Here is a 25740-nt window from a genome sequence, read left to right as displayed (position 1 = left end):
CAATCACACTGTCTCCAATTTCTCTAGATTTTTATCTTTTTGACTGTCAAAATCAGTAGATGGATGTGCTATCCTTGCGGTGTAAATGCTAGCACCTACCCTCTCATATAAATGATTCCATAGCTCCATTCGGAGGAGACTTGGTTCAATCACTCTATATTCTGTCCAATCTTTATTCTTCAAACAACACCCCAAGCCAGTGATTTAAACATTTGTCTTATTGCTTTTTGGAACATTCTGAGTTTGTGGAACATGCCATTTAAATACAAGTCTTTTTTTTAAATGTTGTAATATAAGGTGTGATTTATGTATTAATATCTTGTATTTTAGAGTTTGAATTTTGAACTAATGACATGTTAGTTTACCTGTATCTGTATGGGAGGGTTTAATAATAAACTGGTCACTCTTTCTGGTGTCCTGATTTGAAACCAATATGTGTCAGACGGGAGGTGACTGAGACCCATCTGGGGTGATAATGTGAATTTATGTATATTATGAGAGTTTTATGATCAGACAAACTTTGAAAGGCATTTTCGAACCTGGGCCCCTGGCACTGTGAGGCAGCAGTGCTAACCACTGAGCCACCGTGCCATCCTGTTCTTCTGCAAATTGTCCCTATAAGTTTCCAATATGTGGGTTTCTCCTCAGCGAGAAAATCAATTATCGAAACTCCTAAAATAATAGCAGACTAATGCCTTTCAAAGCTTGTCTGATCATTGTCAAAACCAGTCTGAAACCTGATATGATTATGTTTCGGAGAAAGGCCACTTCATTAAATGAAACAAAGTATGACCTATCAAGCCAGATTTCAGTCAGAGGTCTTGAGCAGTAACGACATCAGCCAAGATCATAAGAGTCTCTAGTCTTGTTGTTGTATAATTACAGCCACAGTGTTTTTGGAGTTCTGGAAAAGGCGTCGAGCAGTTCTCACTTATGACTGGGACCTAATTGACTGGGAGGAGGAAGAGGTAAGTTTGAAAGACCTAATATAATGCAGGGTGCTTTTGAATCACCAATCAGAAATTGAGTACCAGGAACTTTCAGAATACACAAAAGCACGGAATGAGAAAAGGGATGTGTTAATGTAATGCTAGTTGTAAAGTTAAGTTTCCAGATGAATCAATAAAGCGTATTAGTTGATTAACTCAGTACATTGAGCACATGTGTAGAAGGACTGTGATAACTCTTCATTTGTACAGCTGTTGGTATTTCTGACTGTCACATAGGAGATCGGAATTTAATTCCCCGCTGGGGAGGAGTTTCTCTCGGCACGAGATTTTGTGGGACAAGGTATCGTCCTTACGCCCTAGTGCAGACTTATTGGTCATGGAATGTGCGTTTATAGACAAACAGGTCTGTAATGGGTTGGAACTCGGCAAATAGTAAACAAAAACACAAGAAAGCCTAAGGCTGCAGCTTCGTGAATGGCCATGCGAAAAGATTTCACAGTTCACATAAAAGGACAGGGGAGAAGCAGTTAAGTCAAGCATAAAGATCTCATTTAGAGGATCTAAAATGCCGTAAAGTGCTCATGTTGAGGAATAGTTGTGACTTTGGGTGGAATCTTATTTCATGGAAGCCCAAACGACGTGGCCTATGATGAGAAATGTAGCAGAATCACATGAGAAGTCCAGTGAGGCCAATCTGACAGAAGGAACAACTTGCTAACTAGGTTCTGGAAATTAATTCTCACTGAGAGCAGCCAGTTCACTGATAAGGAGGATGGATTATTGCTTGTTAACAGCCTTGTTGATTGTGCATCTTATTCATTTGTGGGATGAGGGCATCGCTGACTGGTCAGCATTTCTTGCCCATCCCGAGTTGCCCTTGAGAAGGTGGTGGTGAGCTGCCTTCTTGAACTGCTGCAGTCCTCCTGCTGTGGGTTGACCCACAATTAGGGAGGGAATTCCTGGATTTTGACCCAATTACCCTATTAATATGCAGCTTTCTATCATACTATTCACCATGAGCAAATTAGATGCTAAAGACGATATATGCATGGAAATGCTGATAGTGGGGGATTCAGTGATGGTAACACCATTGAATATCAAGGGAACGTAGTTAGATTGTCTCTTATTGATGATGGTCATGGCTTGTCATTTGTGTGGCACAAACGTCACTTTCCACTTGTCAGCCCAAGCCTGGATGTTATCCAGATCTTGTTGCATTTGAACACGGACTGTCCCAGTATCTGAGAATTTGTAAATGGTGCTGAACATTGTGCAATCATCAGTGAACATTCCTACTTCTGACCTGATGATGGAGGGAAGGTCATTGATATGAAGGCAGGGAGTGTGGTACAGAGGGGCTTGATTTACAAATATCCGCACTTGCGAATGCAATCCCATACAGCGTTGTAAATTTAAAGACCCAGCATACAGACATTGTGTTCCAACTTGCGTATAAATCGACTTGCGAATCGCAGATGATGGAATTTGAATTCAATAAAAAAATCTGGAATTAAGAGTCTAATGTTGACCATGGAACCATTGTTGATTGTCAAGAAAAAAACCCGTTTGGTTCACTAATATCCTTTAGAGAAGGTAACTGTCATCTTTACTTGATGTATCCTATATGTGATTCCAGATCCACGACAATGTGGTTTACTCTTAACTGCCCTCTGGAATGGGCAATAAATGCTGGCCTAGCTCATCCTGCGAATGAATAAAAACAAAATAGACTCCAGAATGAAACCCTTCACAGCCCAGGAACTGCCTGTGAATAAGATTAGAGAATTGCAGCTGCAGATTGCCCAGTGCAAATGTGATGTTATGATGATAATAGAGACATGGTTTTAGAGAAGCACAAGGCTGGTTATTCAATATACCTATTCAAGAAAAATTGAAAAGGAATAAAAGTGTGATGGAAAGAAAGGGTGATGAGGGGTAGTATTGATCAAAGATTGCATAGCAATCTTTTAACCATTTTTTGGATATTCTTTGAAGAGCAAAACAAGCAATATCTACCAGAGTTGACTTACTATTGAGAAAGAGAAGTTAGTCAGCTCCTCATTATCTCTTCCTGCCATCTCTCTCTTCCTTTGAAATCTTGCTAACTTTCTAAAGATGCAAGTTTCCAAGGGCCCCACTTTACTAGACAGCACTGAAGTTTTTTTTCTGTCAGTAGTGATTCTCTTTTTTTTAGGAAAAGCACATTTTAGATTTAACAGTGTTTAAAAAATGTTGATTGTTCTCTGGTGTTCTGAATTAACTTCACGACAGGACCACGCTTTCGGTAAGATGTCAAGGCATTGGGAGAGTAAAGAAAAGATTCACAAGGTTGTTTCCAGAGGTGAAGAACTTCAACTGTGCAGATAGTTGGTACTGTGTTCCTTCGAAAGATTGTGGAGCCTGGACAAATTCTGATGGAGCAAAAGCATTCTCAGTTGTGAGAGGATCAAGAACAGGTTTAAATTCATTGTTAGAAGTGATCTGAGAAAAACATGCAACAAGAGTTTAGCAGCTGGAATGCACTGCCTGACTACGAGTGTGGTGGAGACAGGTTCAATGGAAACATTTAGAAAGGAATTGGATTGCAACCTGAAAGGAGAGAGCATGCAGGTTTACAGGGAACAGGCAGGAGAATGGATCGAAGTGATTGTTCATTCAGAGAGCTGGTGGACACAACATGGGCTGAATGGCCTCTTTCCAAGCTTTAACAAATCTTTGATTCATCGTTTCTTCTGCCAGTTACCTCGTAGATCTCTGATTCTCAGTCCTCCCAGCAATGGTGTCAGTTTCTCCTAATCTACTCTGGCCAGACTTTTCATGATTTTCAATCAAGTTTTCTCTCGGCCTTTCTTCACAAAGAAAAACAGTTACAGCTTCACCAATCTGTTGGCACAATTGGAGTTCCTCATTTGTGGAGCCATTCTTGTGAAGCTGCTGCATTTTCTTTCTTTTTGAAGAACATGGATATTGCACAAACCTTTTCTGAAATGAATGTGATCCAACCTTTGCTCAGCACAGATATAGCTATATATTTCCCCGAGGTCTGAAATACTCCCAATCTTACAAATGTGTCTTCGCCTAATATGTAACACATATTAACTGAATTTGTCACAGAGAAGCAAATAGATGGAGCAAGGATATTCCACACTATTTTCAGAAGGAAAGGTGCAGATTAGGAAAACATGTGTTGGTAAAAATTAATGGTTTAATATAAATCTTTCAAGGTCTAAGATTTCAAAAATATATGTATTCCAATCTTGTTTATTAAACTGGCCAGGTAATCGAGAAGCACATTGAGACCTGAGTAAATCCCTCTGGGATTTGAAGCCTGTGGACTGATTGCAGGCTAATGTGTAGTATAATTGGTAATTTTTTTTTTAAACAGATATCTGACATCTTCAAATTTTCTTGCAGATGCTTGAGAGGCTATGTAAATGGCAGTTTGTCCTTCTTCAACATGAGTGACTTTGGCACAGCAGATAAAGGCTACTGCAGGTGAATATAATTCGGAGAAAGAAAGGAGATTGCCGTGTTAGCCCCAAACCGCCCACACCTCAATACATTTGCAATCTTTGGAAAAATAAACGGGGCGGCAGCTAATAAGTAGCACCCAACATGTAATCAGTGACAAGCTACTGAAGGATCACTTAGCAATTGCTCAATTACTTAGCTCTCTTGACCATCACCGATGATTTGCTGCTGGTCCTCTGTCACAGATCATAAGTCTGAAATAGTGTGGCCCGAAACGTCAGCCTTCCTGCTCCTATGATGCTGCTTGGCCTGCTGTGTTCATCCAGCTCTACACCTTGTTGTCTTGAATGAAATTAAAACTAGCCCTCACAGACCTCTCAACCCAGGACTCTGACCAATCTAACAGGGATGCACTCAGGGGTGAAACTGTGCACACAGGTTCAGTTTGAGGACTGTATCCACTTGACTGTGCCATTGCCTGAATCTAGTGCACCCCTGAACTCTCCGATGATGGTACTCTCCATACAAGTTACTGGTACAGAAAGAATGTCTTAGGCCGATAGTTCAGAAGGGACTGATTTGCAGTGAAATGGGACAAATTTATTCCTGTCGATCACATCATTCAGGGAGGCAATGGCCTAGTTGTATTATTGCTGGACTGTTAATCCAGAGATGTAGGTAATGTTCTGGGCACCTGGGTTTGAATCCGACCCTAGCTCATGGTGGAATTTGAATAAATTAAGAGTATAATAATGACCGTGAATCCATTGCTGATTGTTGGAAAAGCCCATCTGGTCCACTAATGTCCTTCAAAGGGAGGAAACTGCCATCCTTACCTGGTCTGGCCTGCATGTGACTCCAGACCCACAGCAATGCAGTTGACTCTCAAATGTCCTCTGGGCAATAAATGTTGACCTAGTCAGAGACACCATCATCCTGTGAATGAACTAAAAGAGGTTCTCTCAGTTCCCACCTATCATCAAATCTAGAAATTTTAACATAATAGCCTGTCTTTTGTGCTCATGAACAATTTGCCCCGACCTGGACGAATCACAAAGATTCGATTAGAGGGAGCAGGTTTAGGACTGAACTGAGAAGGAATTTCTTCACCCAGAGGGTTGTTAATCTGTGGAATTCCTTGCCCAGTGAAGTAGTTGACGCTACTTCAGTAAACGCTTTTAAAAAAAAGGTAGATTTTTTTTGAACAATAAAGGAATTAAGGGATACGATGAGAACGCGGGTAAGTGGATCTGAGTCCACGAATAGATCAGCCATGATCTTATTGAATGGCGGAGCAGGCTCGAAGGGCCAGACGGCCTACTCCTGCTCCTAGTTCTTGTGTTCTTGTATTCCAGACTTCAGAGTATAGATTTTACCTATTCTGTTCGAAATGGCTTTGAATTTGGGAAGGCAGTTCAGCCAATCGGATTGGAGAATTCTCATAGACAGCAATGCTGGATGTGAAAAGCAAGGAAAATAGTCCACATTTCTTCATAACATTCAGATGGAGAAAATAGAATTGGAACATATACATAGAATTAAAGGAGGAGCTGAAACACAATCAACCAAAAGGCTACTTTCAAAATCATACAATGCTTAACTGTTCTTCAAAAAGAATGAGATTCTGCATTAATAAAATTACGATTTTCAGATCAAGGTGGCTTTTCAAAAGTAAAAGTGGATTTAACGCAGCATTGAAAGTTACACCTCAATCAACAAGGCTTTGATTTGATTTATTGTAGTCACATGTACCTAAATACAGTGAGAAGCTGCATTGTGTGAGCAGTACAGGCAGATCATAGTAAGCAAGGACATATAGGTTATAGGGCGCTCAGACAGAGTGAGGCATACAGGTTACACTGCATGGGAGCAAGATCAACATCATTTGAAGGTAGAGAGTCCATTCATCAGGCTAATAATGGCAGGGAAGAAGCTGTTCTTCAACCTGTTGGTGCATGTGTTCAATCTTCAGTATCTTCTGCCTGACAGAAGAGGTTGCAGGAGGTCATTACCAGGGTGCAATAGTCTTTGATGATGTTGGCCACATTTCCGTGGCAGCAGATCATGTAAATGGAGTCCATGGATGGGAGGTTGGCTTCTGTGATGGTCTGGGCTGTGCACACCACCTTCTGTAGTTTCTTACAGTCCTGGGCAGAGCAGTTATGCACCTGGACAGTGTGCTTTCAATGGTGCATCTGTAGAAATTGGTTTGGGGCCTTATGGACATGCTAAATTTCCTGAGCCACCTGAGGAAGAAGAGGCGTTGATGTGCCTACATGACCGTCACATCTATGTGTCAGGTCCAGGACAAGCCGTTGGTTATTGTCACTCCTAGGAACTTCACAATGTCCACCCTCTCAACCTCAGCTCCGTTGATGTAGATGGGGTTGTGTCCTCCTCCTGTCTTTCTGAAGGGAATGATCAGTTCTTTTGTTTTGCCGACATTGAGGGAGAGGATGTTATCATTGCACTGCGTCACCAAAGCCTCTAGCTCATTTCTATATTCCAACTCATCATTGTTTGTTATCCACCCCACCATGATGGTGTCATCAGCAAACTTTTAGATGGCGTTCATTCGGAATTTGGCTACACAGTCATGGATCTACAGGGAAAAGGTACCCTTGCTCGGCTCCAATGTTAAGCGTTATCGTGGAGGAGGTGCAGTTACCTATCTTCACTCATTGCAGTCTGTGGGTCAGGAAGCTGAGGTTCCAGTTGCAGAGGGCAGAGCCGTGACCTAGGACTTAGAGTTTTGAGATTAGTCTGGAGGGGATAATGGTGTGGATGGCGGAGCTGTAATCAATGAGTAGGAGTTGGACGTAGGTGTCCTTGTTGTCCAGATGTTCCAGGGATGAGTGCGGGGCTGGGATATGGCATCCACTGTGAACCGGTTTCATTGGTAGGCAAATTGCGGGGGATTGATGCAGGCTGGAAGGCTCAAGTAGATGTGGGCCATTATCAGTGCCTTGAAGCGGTGGTCATTAAGGCATGTTGCATGTGCTTTCTTTGGTGCTGGAATGATGGTGGTCTTCTTGACGAGTGTAGGGACTTTGGTTTGTAGGAAGGAGAGGTTGAAGATATCAGTGAATACCTCCGCCAGCTGGATCTAAGTGCACGGCTGGGGACTCTGACCGGGCCCATGCTTTCCCTGGGTTGAATCCCAGGAAGACCGACCTAACATCTGCAGCAGCGATGGAGGGAACAGGTGCATCCGGGGCTGTCGGGACAAGTGAGATCGCACCAATGGCATTCTGCTCGAACCGAGCATAGAAAGCATTGAGCGCATCAAGGAGAGTTGTGTCTTTGTCCACAATCTTGCTCTGCTTCATTTTGTATCCTGTAATGTCATTTAGGCCTTGCTACCAGTAGGTGTCCATAAGGCTGGTTTGGGCCTCTAACATGGTCTGGTACTGCCTCTCGGCATCCCTGAGGGCTTTGCAGAGATCATATCTGGATTTCCTCTATTGGCCTGGGTGGTCTGACTTGAATGCTGCACGTCTGGTCTTCAGTAGGAAGTGGGATTCCTGGTTCATCCAAGGTTTACGGTTGGGGAGCACCTGGAATGACTTCTTTGGTACACAGTCTTCCATGCATTTTCTAATGAAGTCCCTGATGGTGGTGGCGTATTCGTCTAGGACCAGCATTGTATTTCTTTCCATGAAGGATCCTCCCACTTCAGCTTCTGCTTCTAAGCTGGAACACAGCGTAACAACCTGATTTTCCGAAGTGTGGACAGGGAATGGAGCAGTAGGTGTCTTTGATGGTTATGTAGCAGTGGTCCAGGATGTTCAGTCCCCTGGTGGGGCAGGAGATGTGTTGGTGGTACTTTGGCAGCGCTCTCTTGAGGTTGACCTGGTTGAAGTCACCGCCCATAATAAATGGGGCATCACTTAACATTTAACTGGATTTTATGCCAGGAATAAAGTGTCAATTTAGTGATTGAAATGACAGTATATACTGACAGATTTACCATCATTGCAGCAGCAAAGTCCAAGCTATCCTTACATAATTACACTGATGTTCCATTTTCTTATCTATCAATAGGATCAGAAACCTAACTTTAAAAAAAGCACAGGCTGAGCAATCTATAATCAGGGGTAAATCAGGATTTGAACACAGGAGCCAATAAAGGCATTCCTGAATCCAAAGTAAAAGATATTAACATAAAAACATAGAAGAAATGAGCAGGAGCAGAGGAGGCCATTCGACCCTTCAATCCTGCTCCACCATTCTTCACGATCACGGCTGATCGTCCAACTCAATAGCCTAACCCTGCTTTCTCCCCATAACCTTTCATCCATTTGCCCCAAGTGCTATATCTAGCTGTCTCTTGAATACGTTCAATGTTTTAGCATCAACTACTTCCTGTGCCAATGAATTCCACAGGCTCACCACTCTTTGGGTGAAGAAATATCTCCCCATCTCCATCCTAAATGGTCTACCCCAAATCCTCATACTGTGACCCCTGGTTCTGGACACACCCACCATCGGGAACATCCTCCTTGCATCTGCCCTTTCCAGTCCTGTTAGAATTTTTAATGTCTGTATGAGATTCCACCTCCCCCCCCCCCCCCCCAATTTGTCTGAACTCTAGTGAAAACAATCCTAACCTAGTCAATCTCTCCTCATATATCAGACCCGCCATCCCTGGAATCAGCCTGGTGACCCTTCACTGCACTCCCTCAAGAGTAAGAGCATCCTTCCTCAGAAAAGGAAACCAAAATTGCACACAATATTCCAGGTGTGGTCTCACCAAGACCCTATACAACTGCAACAACACATCCCTGCTCCTGTACTCAAAACCTCTTGCAACGAAGGCCAACATACCATTTACCTTCTTTACCACCTGCTGTACCTACACACTTCCCTTCAGCAACTGATGCACAAGGACACCCAGGTCCCGCTGCATACTCCCCTCTCCCAATTTACAGCCTTCCAGGTAGCAGTCTGCCTTCTTGTTTTTGCTTCCAAAGTGAATAACCTCACATTTATCCAAATTATACTGCATCTGCCATCGATTTGTCCATTCACCCAACCTGTCCAGATCACGCTGAAAGATCTCTGCATCCTCGTCACAGTTCACCCTTCCACCTAACTTGGTATTATCTGCAAACTTGGATATGTTACATTTTTTTCCCTCATCCAAATCATTAATATGTATTGTGAACAGTAGGTGTCCCAGCACCGATCCCTGTGGTACCCCATTAGTTACTGCCTGCCAATTTGAAAAGGACCTATTAATTCCTAATCTCTGTTTCCTCTCTGCCAACAAGTTTTCTATCCATCTGAATACACTTCCCCCAAACCCATGCACTTTAATCTTGCACAATAATCTCTTATGCAGGACTTTGTCAAACGCTTTCTGGAAGTCCAAATATACCACATCAACAGGCTTCCTCTTGTCAACTCTGCTAGTTACAGCTTCATAGAATCCCAACAGATTTGTCAAGCATGATTTCCCCTTCATAAATCCACGCTAACTGTTTGAAATTGCCACTGTTTTCTAAATGCCCTACCATAAAGTCCTTGATAATGGATTCGAGAATTTTCCCCACTACTGATGTTAGGCTCACTGGTCTATAATTCCCTGTTTTGTCTCTACCTCCTTTTTTGAATATTGGAGTGACATTTTCAACCCTCCAATCTGCAGGGACTCTACCAGAGTCAATAGAACCAGGAAGATGACCGCCAATGCATCCATTATTTCCAGAACCATTTCCTTAAATACTCTGGGATGTAGATTATGAGGCTTTGGGGATTTATCCACCTTCAACCCCATCAATTTTCCCAGCACTATTTCTTCACTAATATTGATCTCCCTCTATTACTCCCTCTCATTACCCTTGTATATGCTGAACAAACAGATTGGATAATCATGAGTGGTAATGTTTGATTTTTAACATTTTCTTTGCTTCAAGGTACAGAGACTACAGAGCTCCACCATGGGATCGCAATCGATATGAGTTCACATTACAGTTCTGGCATGTTCTAGCTGCACGTTTGGCTTTCATCATCGTGTTTGAGGTCAGCCATGTCATTTTACATCCTCACATGATTGAATAATGTTGCTTGTGAGTTCACTGCCTCTCAAAACATTTGAGTAAACCATTAATGTTAGCTAAACAGACAGCTGTGACATGAAATGCAAAAGCAGTTCTGTGAATATAATATTAAACTAATTGGAGTAAAACGTGTTGTCTTTATAGCGTGATTAGAAGGAATTTTGTGTCCGTTGATCTCAAAACTCTCTACCTCTCAGGGTATCCTCACTTAAGCCTGTTTAAGATGATGTGGAGGTGCCGATGTTGGATTGGGTTGATGAGGTCAGAAGTCACATGACACCAGATTCTAGTCCAACAGGTTTCGAATTTTGAAAGCTTGTGATTTCAGATAAACCTGTTGGACTATAACCTGGTGTTGTGCGACGTCTGACCTTATTTAAGAAGAGATTTTAGCATGGGTCAGGAATCCTGTATCCGAAAATCTTGGGACCAACTGTTTTTCAGATAAATTATATTTCCAGTTTTTTGGATTCACCATAACCCTTTCAGTCCTTTGGAAAAAATTTTACTTCACCTGGATGGAACTAAAAGTGAAGTTTATTTCCAAAGGGCCCAACAGACCCAAGTTGAAGGCGATGGCCTAGTAGTATAATCACGAGACTATTACTCCGGAAACTCAGCTATTGTACTGGGGGAACCTGGGTTCGAATCCCACCATGGCAGATGGTAGAATTTATATTCAACAAAAAATAATTAAGAACTTCCTGATGACCACAAAACGATTGCCAGGAAAGCACATCTGGCTCACTAATGTCCTTCAGAGAAGGATATCTGTCATCTTCACCTGGTCGGGTTCATATCTGTCTCCCGAGCCATAGAAATGTGGTTGACTCTCAACTGCCATGTGGAATGGCCTAGCAAGCTAAATAGGTCAAAAGCAGCTAGGGACGGGCAGTAAATGTTGGCCATCCAGTGATGCCCACATTCCCACGAGTGAATAAACAAAAAGAGACCTATCGAATGCTGAAATAAAACAAAGAATTGCAGGTGCAGAACACGGGAATTGCTGGAGAGACTCAGCAGGTCTAGCAGCATCAGTACAGAGAGAAACAGAGTTAATGTTTTGAATGCAGTGACCCTTCTCAAGAACTAGGAAAAAGGTTGATATATATGCTGATGATGTGGTGGGGGAAAGGAGTAAGTGGATAGTTGGAGCCAGGGCCCAGAGAGAGGAAAGTAAGGTAGGCAGACAAAGGGATGGATGAAAGTACGCTAGGGAGGAAGAAAAGCTGACAATGGTAACCATAAGCAGGTGAAAATGGGTTGGCTGTGCTGAAAGCAGCCCATGTTATTATAGGGTGTGGGGGTAAGTGATGGACCTGGATTAAGATGTTCAGGCCCTAAAATTATTGAAGTCGATATGGAGTCCTAGAGGCTGCATGTTCCCCAAGTGCGAAATGAGATGCTGTTGTTTCAGCTTGACTGAGCCTCACTGGTGCATTGTAGCAAACTGGAGATAGAATGTTGGCCGGAGAACACAGCAGTGTGTTGAAGTGACAAGCTCAGGGGCATTTTTACAGTTACTTGCTGACCACTTTGCCCAGCATTTAGGTTCTGTCTGTAAAAATAACAAACAAAGGGTAACCACTGTTGCCATACACCCGGCCACCTGCTCCTCCAGGTCCCCCCTGATGAAGGGGAGAGCCAACTTCCCATTCTGTACAGTTTGCCCCGTCATATTGTTGGAGAGGCAGAATGTGAAGACCAGCTTCTGGCTGGTGCTAGCAGCAAGGTTCAGGTGCTCCAGGCATTTCCACATCTCCTGCAGTACAGTTCCATGTAATGGCCACCAGACATAGAGTTGTAGAGGTCAACAGCATGAAAACAGGCCCTTCAGCCCAACTTGCCCATTCCACCCGGTTTTCACAATTAATCTAGTCCCATTTGCCTGTGTTCAGTCCATATCCTTCCATACCTATCCCATCCATGCGCCTGACTAAATGTTTCTAAAATGACAAAATTGTACTCGTTTGCACCACTAATTCTGGCAGACTGTTCCAGACACTCTCCACCCTCGATGAAAAAGTTGCACCTCTGGACCCTTTTATATCTCTCCCCTCTCACTTTAAATCTATGCCCTCTCGTTTTAGACTCCTCTACCATGGGGAAACGCTGCCCACTATTTATTTTCTCTATACCTCTCGTGATTTTATAGACCCCTATAAGGTCACCCCTCAGTCTCCTATACTCCAGGGAAAAAAGTCCCAGCCTATCCAACCTTTCCTTATAACTCAAACCTTCCAGCCCAGGTAGCATCCTAGTGAATCTTTGCTGCCCTCTTTTTGGTTAATAGTATTTTTTCTGCACTCTGTAGTAGTGTAATGAGAACAGCACATAGTACTCCAAATGTGGCCTCACCAACGTCTTGTACAGCGGCAACAAGACATTGCATCTCCTATAGTCAATGCTCTGGTCAATGAAAGCAAGCACGCCAAAAGCCTCTTCGCCACCCTGTCAACCTGTGACTCCATTTTCAAGGAGCTATGAACCCCTACCCCTAGATCTCTTTTTTTCTATAACATTCCCCAGGGCCCTACCATCGACTTTGTAAGTCCTGCCCTGGTTTGCCTTACCAAAATGCAACATCTTGCATTTATCTGAATTAAACTTCATCTGTCATTCCTCAGCTTACTGGCCTAGTTAATCAGTAATTCGCTGCATTCCCAGATAACCTTCTTCACTGTCCACTATACCACCAATCTTGGTATCATCCACAAACTTACTAACCATACCTCCTAAATGCTCGTCCAAATCATTTATATAAATGATGAATTACAGTGGAGCCAGCAGTGAACCCTGTGGCGCACCTCTGGTTACAGGCTTCCAGTCTGAAAAATAACCCTCGACCACCACCATCTGTCTTCTACCGTCAAGTCAATTTTGTATCCAATTGGCTCTCTCTTCTTGGATCCCGTAAGATTCAACCTTACTCAATAACCTACCATGTGGTACCTTGTCAAAGGCCTTGCTAAAGTGCACTATAGACAATGTCTATCGCATTGCCCTCATCTACTTTCTTAGTCACCCTTTGAAAAAACTCAATCAAATTTGAGAGACATGATTTCCCATGCAAAAAGCCATCCTGACTACCTCCAATCAACCCTTGCCTCTCCAAATGCCTGTAGATCCTGCCTGTCAGAATCCCCTCTATACAAGATAGAATTGGACAACATACTGCTTGTATAATTAGTGTGTAAGATTGTGAGCGTAAAGTCAACATGGGCCATATGGCCTGGGTGCCTTTAATCTTACCAATGAAAACACTTTAGCCACAAATGGAAAAACTGTGGAGAAACACATTGGTAGGGATAATATTAACTGTTGGCAATGATGTATGTTGGGCACCATCAAATTGGCCATTTATGTTACACCCTTCCCAATCTTGCCTTTTATTAGTATAAAGGAAGAGGGGTCATGGTGACCAACTGAAGGCAAATTAAGAATTGAAAATAGTTATTTGATGGCATAAATAGTCCTACGTGAAAATAAAATTCCATGAGTTATTAACATTATTCTTTTGGATATTTATAGAAAGTTAATGTTCCTGAGACTTTGTTATGGGGTATCTGTGAATATTTCTATTAAATGCAAATATTTTAGACTCATATTCCTCACCCTACCTTTCTGCCATCAGTAAGTTGAGTTTATCAGGTAATGACAATTCACAACTTTATTTCTCAGACCATTGTAGTGACTAATTAGAGTCAATCTGCCTGGTTTAAATTTTAACAACACCTGGCTGTTAACTGCCAATCATCATGAATAGTTGTATTCTCCATGGCAATGCCTCGCAGTCAGAATCAACCCATTAGCTGTCTTCTTCCATGTAACATAACCATTATTTTCCCCTTGTGAAATTTCCTGTTAAGTTTAAGTCGATAAGTTTCGACAAAATCTCTTTTTTTCAGCAAGTTTTTGTTTCTTCTGAACATATTTTGATGCCTTTTCTTTCTCAGTAACTCACATTGCAATTTTCCAAAATATACATTTCAATTAAATATTAAAACAAAATTTAATGATATGTTCTGCAAAATTGTGATTAAAAACATCCATTCGATCTTGCTGATGTCTTCACTTCTCCAAAACCCTGACCTTGCACTAGGTAAACTTACCCTAAATGTTATGTATGTAGTTGAGGGTGCTGCCCCTTTAAGAGAACTAGTCAGGTCACCAGAGGGGCAGAGCTTGGGTCCACTCTAGAACAGGCTGTAGAGATGTAAGCATTGTCAATAAAGTGTTCCTGTTGAGATATACCATTTGTCAACTCAGCATGTAATTCCTAGTTGCAAAGGAAACACCAATATAATGTTAAGCTGTCTATGGTTCCTAGAATCATAGAATCCCTACAGTGTGGAAACAGGCCCTTTGGCCCAACAAGTCCACACTGAACCTCAGAGCATCCCACCCAGACCCACCCTCCTGTAACCCACCTAATCTACACATCCCTGAACACTACAGGCAATTTAGCATGGCCAATCCATCTAGCCTGCACATCTTTGGACTGTGGGAGGAAACTGGAGCATCCAGAGGAAACCCACACAGGCACGGGGAGAATGAGCAAACACCACACAGACAGTCACCCGAGGGTGGAATCGAACCCAGGTCCCTGGCACTGTGAGCCACCGTGCTGCCCTGCATAGTACAAGGTTATTGAGTAAAAGTAAGGGACAACACAAATGGAAAGAACCGAGAACATGACATTTCTTTCATTAGAATTAGAATTAGCTTAATTGTCATGTGCACTGGAAGGAGTGGAAAGTTTGCAATATTACAGCATAACACCATCTTAGATACAACATTATTCTAACTTGATATTGTTTTAACTTCAGTTTTGAAAGCAAACAATGACTAGAGAAATAGATAGGAAGGGGAAGTAGGGATAAAATATAAAACAGATGAGATTCAATGTTCATCTGGACTTTTAAAAAAATATGTTCATAGGATGTGTCATTGCTGGCCAGACCAGCATTTATTTGACCATCCCTAATTGCCCGAGTGTCAACCATATTTTTGTAAGTCTCAGGTCACATGTTTGCCAGACCAGGTAAGCATGGCAAATTTCCTCCCCTGAAGTACATGAGTGAATCACGTGTGTTTTTACAGCAATCGACAAATCTTATGTGGTCACCATCAGGCCAAACATGTTTGTTCCAGGTTTTTTTCCTAAATCGAATTCAGATTTCACAATCTTACACGGATTGATTCAAACCCATGTCCACAGACCATGGGGTTCTAGATTATTAGTTCACTGACATTACCATTACGCCAAGATCACTATCTTTCCTCTGATTTTTCTTTTTTAAGTTTGTCGCACAATCTTTTCAAGATCGCTGAGATGCCTTGGCGCACAAACATCTTGAAGGAAACATTGAGTTGCGCCGAGCCTGTGTGCAGCATGTTCTGTATTACTGCGTAGCCACCCCCTCAACACAACGTAAAGGAAGCGCTGTTTTTAAATCCCAGGCTTGGTCGGTTCGGGTGTGAAGTGAGCAGCGTTGGGAATTATGTGACTGGGGAGATAAAGATTTGTTCATTGATAATTTGTTAATAGATAAAAGGGAGCAGAGTTCCAACAGAGAGCTGGCTGGGAAGGTGAGTAGAGTGACGAAGCATGAGCAATTAGAGACAGTTAACTATTAACACCAACAAGATAATCTGTACTCACAGACCACGACAGCCTGCACCTGTCGAGGGATTGGTGCTAGAACAGGATATTTTCTTTGTTATTCAGGTCAGCCCCACTAATTTGTTGACTGATAAAAATGATTCAACTGAATCTCTTCCCCTGGTTCTGATTTTTGCCTCAAAAATCTATGTTGACAGCTCCCAGATCAATGCTCCAAGCCATATACAGTAGTCAACTTTTATGCAGTGATCCAATTCTTCAACCTGTATTGTCCACTTCCACTGAGAACCAATAGAATGATAAAGTGCAAATGAAGACCACTTGCTCCATCATGACAGTGCCAGATCTTCATTACAGCTAAACCATTCGTCCCATTCATTTAGTCTTTCCCCGTAGCCCAATATAAGATCATTGTGGACTGCAGTGCTTCAAGAAGGCAGCTCACTACCACCTTCTCAAGGGCAACTAGCTTTGGACAACAAAAGCTGGCCCAGACAGCGATGCCTTTGTCCTACAAGTGAATTAACAAAACAACAACCATGAGACATAGAGGCAGAGTAGGTCATTCAGCCCATCAAGACTGCTGTACCATTCAATGAGTTCATAGCTAATCTGGTCATTCTGAATTCCAAAGACATGTATTAAGAAAGCTTCCTATAACCAATTCCCAAACTTGAATCTGATTTTGGTGATTATCGACACTGGAACTTTAAGGTGACTGTGCAAATGCATTCAAATGATAACACAGAGGCGTGCGGTTCCAGGCCTTGTATAGTGGCATCATGTTTTAAAGTCCACAACGCACATGTGCACAGAATAGGCGCAAGCTTGAAAGGGGAGGGGACAGACCAATTGCTAAAGGGTTCCACAGTGGAGGGAGTGAGGCATAATACTTAGGGTTAGGAGGTATGAGAAAGGAAAGAGATCAGTTAAAACCCTTCCTTCCAACTACCCACTATTCTCTCTCTTTCACTCCCCCACCATCCATTCACTTCCATGTCACAACCCCTCTCATCCCAGGTCTGTCACCTCACTAACCCAGCGCCCTGTCTGTTCTATTCCCTCTGGTCCTGTTTGATTTCCAGGCCCACGAGAAGGAGAGGGTCTGGGGGAGCGATTGCGTGTGTAGAGGGGAGGGGAGGAAGAAGAAGACCCCTCGCTCTTTTCCCACCCCTGCCTCCCCAAATCTCTTCCTCCTCCCCAGGCAATCTTTCTCCACCTCACCCAACCTAGCCGACCCTTAGAGATGAAAATAATTAAACCTGTACATTGAACACTAACTAAAATCTGAAAGTGTGTTCAAACCAAAAAGCTGCAGTTTCTGAAACTTCCATTAAAATTGACTCCAACTTAACAAACATCAAAAGGTAAGGAGCCAGTCAGAATGTAAAGGTAATTAGTGTTGAGTGCAGAGAGGATTTGTGGATCCAGCCGTTTTTGTATTGGCAGCCAGCCCAGTGACAAAGATACACCTGTGGACACTTCAATAAATCTCTTTCCTGAGCGCATACTCAAGGATCGACCCAGAGCAGACAACAATTGTTCTTCCTATTAGCAACTTTGAGTAACACTACTGTGTACCTGTATCCAGTCTGAAACAACATTTGGTCATTAGTCTAGGCTTTTTGTCTTGTAGACAGTTTTGTATCCGTGCTGGCTTTAGTTTCCTCAGATAATATAGCAATAGTCTTTTAAAAGTCCATATGTACCATTAACTGTACTACTCTCATCAACCCTGTCCAATGGAACTTGTCATCATAGAGTCATACAGCACGGAAATAGATCCTTCAGTCCAACTCACCCATGCCGACCAAGTTTTGCAAACTAAACTAGTCTCATTTGCCTGTGTTTGGCCCATATTCCTCTAAATCTTTCCTATTTATGTACCTGTCCAAAAATGTTTTAAATGTTGTAACTGTATCTGCATCTACCACTTCCTCTGGCAATTCATTCCACATATAAACCACCCTCTGTGTGAAAAAGTTGCCCCTCAGATCCCTTTTAAATCTTTCTTCTCCAACCTTGATAATATACCCCTTAAATTTAAACTCCTCCAACATAGGGAAAACACCTTTGCTATTCACCTTATCTATGCCCCTCATGATTTTATAAACCTCTATAAGATCACCCCTCAACCTCCTGCAGTCCAGTGAAAAAAGTCTCAGCCTATCCAGCCCCTCCTTATAACTCAAAATCTCCAGTCCTGGTACCATCCTTGTAAATCTATTCTGCACACTTTCCAATTTAATTTGCCCTTAACAAATTTGTGCTGATTTTCATTTATTAACCCATACTTTTCGAAATTCAAATTAACAGTCTCAGATTATTGGGTGAGATTCTAACTCATTCTAAACCCGTCCACTTGGACCAAATTAAAATCAGACTCATTTCTCTAAATGTTTCCCAATATTGGACCTGCAATTATTATGTAACACTCTTCTCCCTTATTTTGAACAGGCTTATGACTTTTGCAACAAATGTCATGGTCAGACCCTCTGAACTCACTATTATTCTCCAACCTTATTTCCCTTATTAAAATGGTAAGATGTATCTTATCTGGACCAGATGACTTCTCTACTTTCAGCAGTACCAAGTTTCTAAATATTTCCTCAATTTCTATTTTATCTAATCCACTATCATTATCTTCTTTACTGATATTTGGTAGCATCAAATTTTCTCATAAAGGAATGTGCTTTTGCTAATTGAAATAAAAGATAATTCAATATGTATTCAGGAATATGAATCAAGTAGTGAGAAATAAAGACTTCTTATCTATCATAGTAAAAGCAAACTTCTGCAGATGCTGAAGATCCAAAACAAAATCCAAAAGTGATAGAAAAGCTCAGTAGGTCTGGCAGTATCTGTGGAGAGAGAAACTCTGTTAAATCTGTTTCTCTTTCCAAAATTGGTGCCAGACCTGCTGAGTTTCTGTAGCACTTCCAGATTTTTTAAAAAGCCTGTTTTCCTGTGATGGGAGCTGTGATGCCAGCATTTATTAATGAGTGCAAATTGCTATTGAAAAGGTGATGTTGAGCCATCTTTTTGAATTACCCCAGTTGACATTTGTGCAGACCTTTCCCCTTTCTTTAAAAAAAGTACAAATACTTAAATATCTGAAAGCCAAGCACCTGGCTTACGCAAAACTAGACGTTTGGTTTTGGATTTAGATGCTTAAGTTGAGTAGATAATAGATGCTCTGTTAATGCTTCTGAGTAGCTATTGGTTGTAGAAGAGGATTTCACAGAAATCCCCTAGGCTTATGTATTTACATTAAGAGTGATTAAACATTTGGAAAAAGCAATGCACAAGTGAAATATGATTGTTAACAAAGAAGGTAAAACCTGATTTTTGCTCACCATGTATTCCTTCCCTCTCAGTATTTTGCTGGATTATGAGCCAGTTATTTATAACATATCAAAGATTAAAAGCAGCACTTAACCGAGGCTAATGTTTTATTTCACTGTTCAATCTCTGCAAACCCACACACTGCACCTTTAGAAGTCTTCCTTAATGATTTGATGTAACAAAGTTGATGTAACATTTTAAAATTTGTTAATTAGTATTTTCATTCATGCTTTTATATTGGTATTAACTTAATGAATACTGTTTCTATCTAAAAAATATTTTATGTACCTCTTTGGTATATTTATCTTGGCTGACTACTAAGCCATGGGAAATACAAGGTTAGGGTAGGGATGTGGAATAGTCTTCAGAGGGTTTTTTTATGGGCTGAATGGCCTGCTTCCATGCTGTAGGGATTCTGTGATCTGCCCCAATATTAAAAAAGTTCTGGCCTCTGTCTCTGTGAGGGGCAAAAGAATGTCTATGTCCTCTTGATGTTTGGTTTCTAAACCAAGGATGGCTGTATGCTTTTCAAAGCATGTAACCTGGCACTCATGGTAAACACTGTTTACACAGCTGCCATAGTTAAAGTGTGTTATGTAGATGTGGTAAGATAAAATAAGACCAAGAAGCAGTGTTTTGAACAGCACAAGAACCATTTCTGCAGATGTAGCAAACAGAGACAATTGAGCTGCTTTCCCAGTTTTCCCTCTATCTACAACACCCCTGTTGTTTTCCTGTGTGTGCGCGCACGTGTGTGCGCATGTGAGAGAGTGTGTTTATAAATGGATTAGTTTTTAACTAGTAGAGTTAAATGACAATGGCTCATAATTGTTTACATGTACCTAGAATCTAAGTATTTGTAATCAAAGTAATTAATGTTAAGGACAGACACCCAGTCCATGCTTTCTATCAACTTGAGTCTAAAAGGCAGTTAAATCGGGGAATCTCTGCACACTTTACAAAACTTTGAACTTTTGTGGTGACACTAGGAATAGTGGGGCTTGAGTTGCAGCCTGGTGAGTTGTGACATGGACTTTAATCGAAGTGACCTGAAATTGTATGAAAGGTACACAGTGATAGTTGATTATGCCTGACTGTTCAACCCATGAGGGTCAACACTAATTCTGCTCTTATCAAAAACATTCTGTTCACATCATTCTGTGCACATGAGCAACAGAGCACTCGATAAAGGGAATTGATCATTCCTGATTTTCTGTATCTCCAATCTAGGAGATATTCTGGACAATTACATCAGCGTTCTTAACAGAGTGTAGTGATCAAGCTTAAAACATTTACATTCTGTAAAGTATTAGATAGTACATTGGAGGTAGCCATGAAGCCATCAGAATGCTCAAAGTATTTTTTTACACCTATGTATCAGAATTATTTACCCTAAAACAAATTTGTGAAAACACAATATCTTTTTACTGCTATATTGGAGCATCAATCTGGGGTATTGTTTAGTTCAGTCCTGCAGCCCACTGCATTTTTCTTTGATTTAGTTTGTGTTGCATGGACTGATTTTGAGTCTGATTAAGAAGTTTTTCACAATGTAGAGAGAGAGAATCACCCACAAGGTCTGCACCAGAAACAGCTTGTTCACAGCTGACCTAAACCTTTTGCATTACTGAAACAGACACATTTTGTCAAAGCCTTTCATCTTAAACTCTTCAGGACAATCTGCAAGCAACACCAAAGTTTTGAGAAAACAGCCCACACTTGCAAAACTCACAAGACACTAGAATGATTGCATGATTGGATGTTTGCTAAATAATCTTGGGTCACACTGACAATCAATTTAGCAGAGCTGGTCTAGCCCACATTGTAGCCTACCTGCGAAAACTGCAGGCTATGTACCTTAATACACAGGGTCTTTACAGACAGAAAGAAAATGTCCTTGCACTGCACCTGTTTCAACTCAACAAAATAGGTGACAGGCCTTCACTGGTTCCTTACTGAAGGCAATGTTACCACTTGCTTTAAAATTTTTAAATTAAAACGTAAATAAAACATGACAATTATCTAACAGTTATCATTAATGTCTGTACTATTCAGGGGCAACACAGTGACTCAGTGGTTAGCACTGCTGCCTCACAGCACCAGGGACCTGGGTTTGATTCCACCTTCAGGGCAACTGTCTGTGTGGAGTTTGCACATTCTCCCTGTGTCTGTGTGGGCTTCTTCCCACAGTCCAAAGATGTACAGGTTAGGTGGTTTGGCCATGCTAAATTGCCTATAGTGTCTAGGGATGTATAGGTTAGGTGGACTAGCCGTGGTTAATATGGGGATGGGTGGGTGCCCTTCAGAGGGGCAGTACAGCCTTGATGAGCTGAATGGCCTGTATCTATACTGCAAGGATTCTATGCTTTAACAAGGAGCATATTTGAGTGGATCTGGTGATAACCTCCTCCTTGACAAAGATAATCCTTAAAATAAAATACCCTTTAGGGGAAATTCAAATGGACATTTTCATTGAGCTTGACATTCAAGTTTCAAATCCTGGCAAATTATTTACATTATCATTTTAAATGTTATTTTGTTAATAAGGAACATTACAAGGCATTTGTGTTGTACAAAGTTATTTGCTGCACTCACAGGATCATAGCATAGCGTAGTTGCCACAATCTTATCAAAACATAAGGCTGCTCTCTCAATAGACAGAGATGACTGGTGGTGATTTAACCTGAGGATCATCATTCCTCAGACAAGGGGAGAGGATGAGAAGGAGAGTCCTTCATAGCAAGCTTAGCTTTTGTGGGAATGGAACCCACACTGTTAGCGTCACACTGCTTTATGTACCAGCTGTGCTAAACCGACCCCCTCACAGGAGCAAAGCCACAACCTCATTATTATTGCTAAATAGGAATGTTAAACAAAAATTACTTAAAATGATATCTGCCCCGAAAACAATCCAGTTATAATTGGACATGCTTCCCCCTCTTGGGAATGTGTTACCCTAACTGCATCTCACATTCATTTTCTTTCCCTTTTCCACCCTCTCTCCCCATATTCTGACACATCACCTGAAAGGCAAAAAAGATAACTGGATTGTCTTTCAGTCATACAGAACTGGAGTATTGCTGAAGAGATGCATTAGGTCAAAACTTCATCAAAGTAAAGGGAAAACAACATGCATGCACAAATGTGGGGAAACTGCTGGCAGCAATTTTTGCCCTTGTTGGCACTCTGGGCACTGCCTCACCAACGCAGCTATGTCTGTACCCAATCCTGGCCACCAGACATAACTTCTCCACAGCATCTTTATTTTGGAAACCCCTGGTGGACCCCTGACCCTGGTGGACTTCAGTCAGTATCTGGTGGTGACCTTTGCTCAGGATAATCACCCTTGCTCCCCATAATAATGTGTCATCCTCTACTGTGATCTGGTTTCTCCGGGTCCAGAAAGGTTTTAGTTCTGGGTGTGATGTCCCTTTGGTTTCCTCCTCTTTAAAGTAGACCTAGCAGGGGTTTGCAGTCCAATATTATTACAAATTTATGCCTGTAAAGCTAATGGGGGAACTTATTGACTCCAAACATGACTGCCAAACCTTCTTTCTGTACCTGGGCATATCTACACTCTGCATTAGCCAAAGGCCTGGATGCATACGCTATTGGGCGTTGCTCTCCATTGGGCCATCAATGAGCTAATACTACCCTGACACCGAACGAGGAGGCATCACTTGTCAATACCAGATCTGGCTTGGGATCATAGTGTGCCAACACCTTAGACAACGATGATTGTTTCTTCACTTCCCTGAAGGCTATGGCTTGGCTATGTGACCATTTTCAAGACTGATGCTTTTTTAAGAGTTGACGCAAAGGTGCCAGAATGGAGGCCAGGTTATTAATGAACTTTTCATAATAGTTCACCACACCAAGGAAAGACCAAAGCTCCGTACTAACATGGGAGCCGGGGCACTTTTGATCGCCCACACTTATTTTCCAACAATGTAACCCAGTCTTGTCAACTCTGTAGCCCACGTAGGTCAGTTGGGGTGCCTGGAACACATGTTTTTCCCTTCTAAGGTGTACACCCACCTGGGAGAAAAATTGAAGGACTATGTACAAGTTTTTTTTAAGTGTTCCTTATTTGTCTTCCCTGTTTTTAGCATGTCATCAAGATAAATGGTGATCTGGGGTACATCTTGTAAAGTGTTTTCCATTATCTGCTGAAAAATTGCACAGGCTGAGGATACCCCAAATGGGCAGTCTCATATATTGGTACAAACCCTTATGGATATTAATTGTAGCATACTTCTGGGAATCTTCATCTCACTGCAATTGCAAGTAAACATGGCTCATGTCCAGCTTCATGAAGGACAAATCCTCTGCCAGTTTTGCATATAAGTCCTCTGTGTGAGGGATTGGGAATTTATCCAGCTGTGAGAAGCAGTTTACTGTTTGTTTAAAATCCCCACAAAGGCAAACTGACCCATCGGGCTTCACATTCGGTACGACCAGTGCTACTCATTCCACAAACTGGACTCATTTGCTGATTCCTTCGCTTTCCACCCTTTTGATTTCTGCCTCCACCTGTGACCATAAGGCAATTGGCACTGGGCAGGCCTTGCAGAATCGTGGAATTGCTTCCGGCTCAACATGCAAGGTGGCCTTGGCTCCTTTGATAGTCTGTAGACCTTCCTGAAAAGTGTCTGGGTATTTAATTAGGATTTCACTCAGGCAGCTATTTCCTAGTCAAAAAATGTTGTGCCAATCTAGGTGAATCTTTCCTAGCCAATTTTTCCCCATCAAAGATAGTAGGAACTGCAGATGCTGGTGAATCCGAGACAACAAGGTGCAGGGCTGGATGAACACAGCAGGCCAAGCAGCATCATAGGAGCAGAAAGGCTGACGTTTTGGGCCTAGACCCTTCATCAGAAAAGGGGGAGGGGAAGGGGGTTCTGAAATAAATAGGGAGAGAGTGGGAGGCGGATAGAAGATGGATAGAGGAGAGGATAGGTGGAGAGGAAACAAACAGGTCGAAGAGGCGGGAATGAGGCCAGTAAAGGTGAGTGTAGGTGGGGAGTTAGGGAGGGGATAGGTCAGTCTATACTCTGGTTTCACTTCAGATCGTATAAATTTTTCTCTTTTCCCCATCAAGCCTGGGCCCAAGCCTTTTACTACAATCAGAGGTAACTGAACCAGCAGCTTCTCATAAGAGACCGGAACCAAGGTCATACCCTTAATCTGTAAAGGATCCCCATATAGGTTCTCAGTCTAGCCAAGGTCTTGTGCAAACTTAAGGGTTGGAATTCAGAGAAAATTTTGTTAAAGACTGATTCTGCAATTACAGAAAGGACCACCCCAGTATCAACCTCTATTAGAACCAGGTGACCATTTAACTAGATGTTTATTTTGATTCATTCTTATTTGGGTATTGCTAAGCAAGTTAACTGTTCCTGAAGAAAATTTTAACCGTTTGGCTGAGGCTTGACTTTGTTTTGGGGCTTTTCTGTGGGTTGTCCGAGAGCCCTCTATTCAAGGATGTTGCGCTGATTGCGGCTGCGCAATTATCTTTCCTCAAGTGGCATTCCCCAAGGCCAGTCAGACTGGCGAGGGTATCCACTTTCATCAGAATACACTGCAACTCCTTTAAGCACTTTTGCATGGCTACCTCATTAATCCCACAGACCAAACAGTCTTACAGCATCTCATTAAGGGTTAAACCAAAGTCACATGCCTCTGCCAATAGTCTTAACCTAGCCAAAAATCCCGATATGGAACCATCTGGTTCTCAAATTGCCGAGTAAAACCAGGACCTCAGAATTCGAGGAGGCCTGGAGTCATAATAGTCCTTAAGTAAATCCATCAACTCTTCAAACGTTTTAGTGTCTGGTGCTTCCGGGAAAGCTAGGCTTCTAATAACTGATAAAGCTACAGGTACATAAGCAGTCAGGAGAATTACTCATTGCTTTTCATCTGCCACGATGTCATTTGTCCAGAAAAAAAAAATGCATTCTTTCCACGTACTGGTCCCAGTCTTTGATGACAGGTTCGAATGAGCCAAGCTTCCCAAATAATGACACGATGCCAGAAATGCTTACTCCAACTCAAAGACGACTGTTGTGAACAAACTTCTTCAAGAGTGTGCTTTTCTCTCATTGCCACTGAAATAACTCCACAGAGGCTGGTATCCCATTACCCTGTATTTACATGTGGAGGGTCCTTGACATTGATCCAGCTCCCTGGGAGCCGGCTTTCAGATTGAACAGAACCTCTGACATTTCTGTTTATATTTATCAGCCAGGGCTCTCTGATCGGACCAGATTAACAGCCCCAATCAGGG

General features: G+C 42.0%; 1 long non-coding RNA gene across 1 annotated transcript in view; it reads left to right on the top strand.

The window, feature by feature from the left end:
• The first annotated feature begins 4357 nt into the window (after positions 1–4357).
• The window catches only part of LOC109931698, a 29055-nt gene continuing 7672 nt past the window's right edge, over positions 4358–25740 (top strand). The window contains exons 1-2 of the long non-coding RNA XR_007263956.1: positions 4358–4445; positions 10340–10445. This is a non-coding gene — a long non-coding RNA (uncharacterized LOC109931698). The remainder of the gene's footprint in view (positions 4446–10339; positions 10446–25740) is intronic.

The sequence above is a fragment of the Rhincodon typus genome, chromosome 17 (genome assembly GCF_021869965.1).
Source record: "Rhincodon typus isolate 14 chromosome 17, sRhiTyp1.1, whole genome shotgun sequence".
Taxonomy (NCBI): domain Eukaryota; kingdom Metazoa; phylum Chordata; class Chondrichthyes; order Orectolobiformes; family Rhincodontidae; genus Rhincodon; species Rhincodon typus.
The sequence above is the reverse complement of the archived record's forward strand: the minus strand, read 5'-3'. Positions and strand labels throughout refer to the sequence as shown.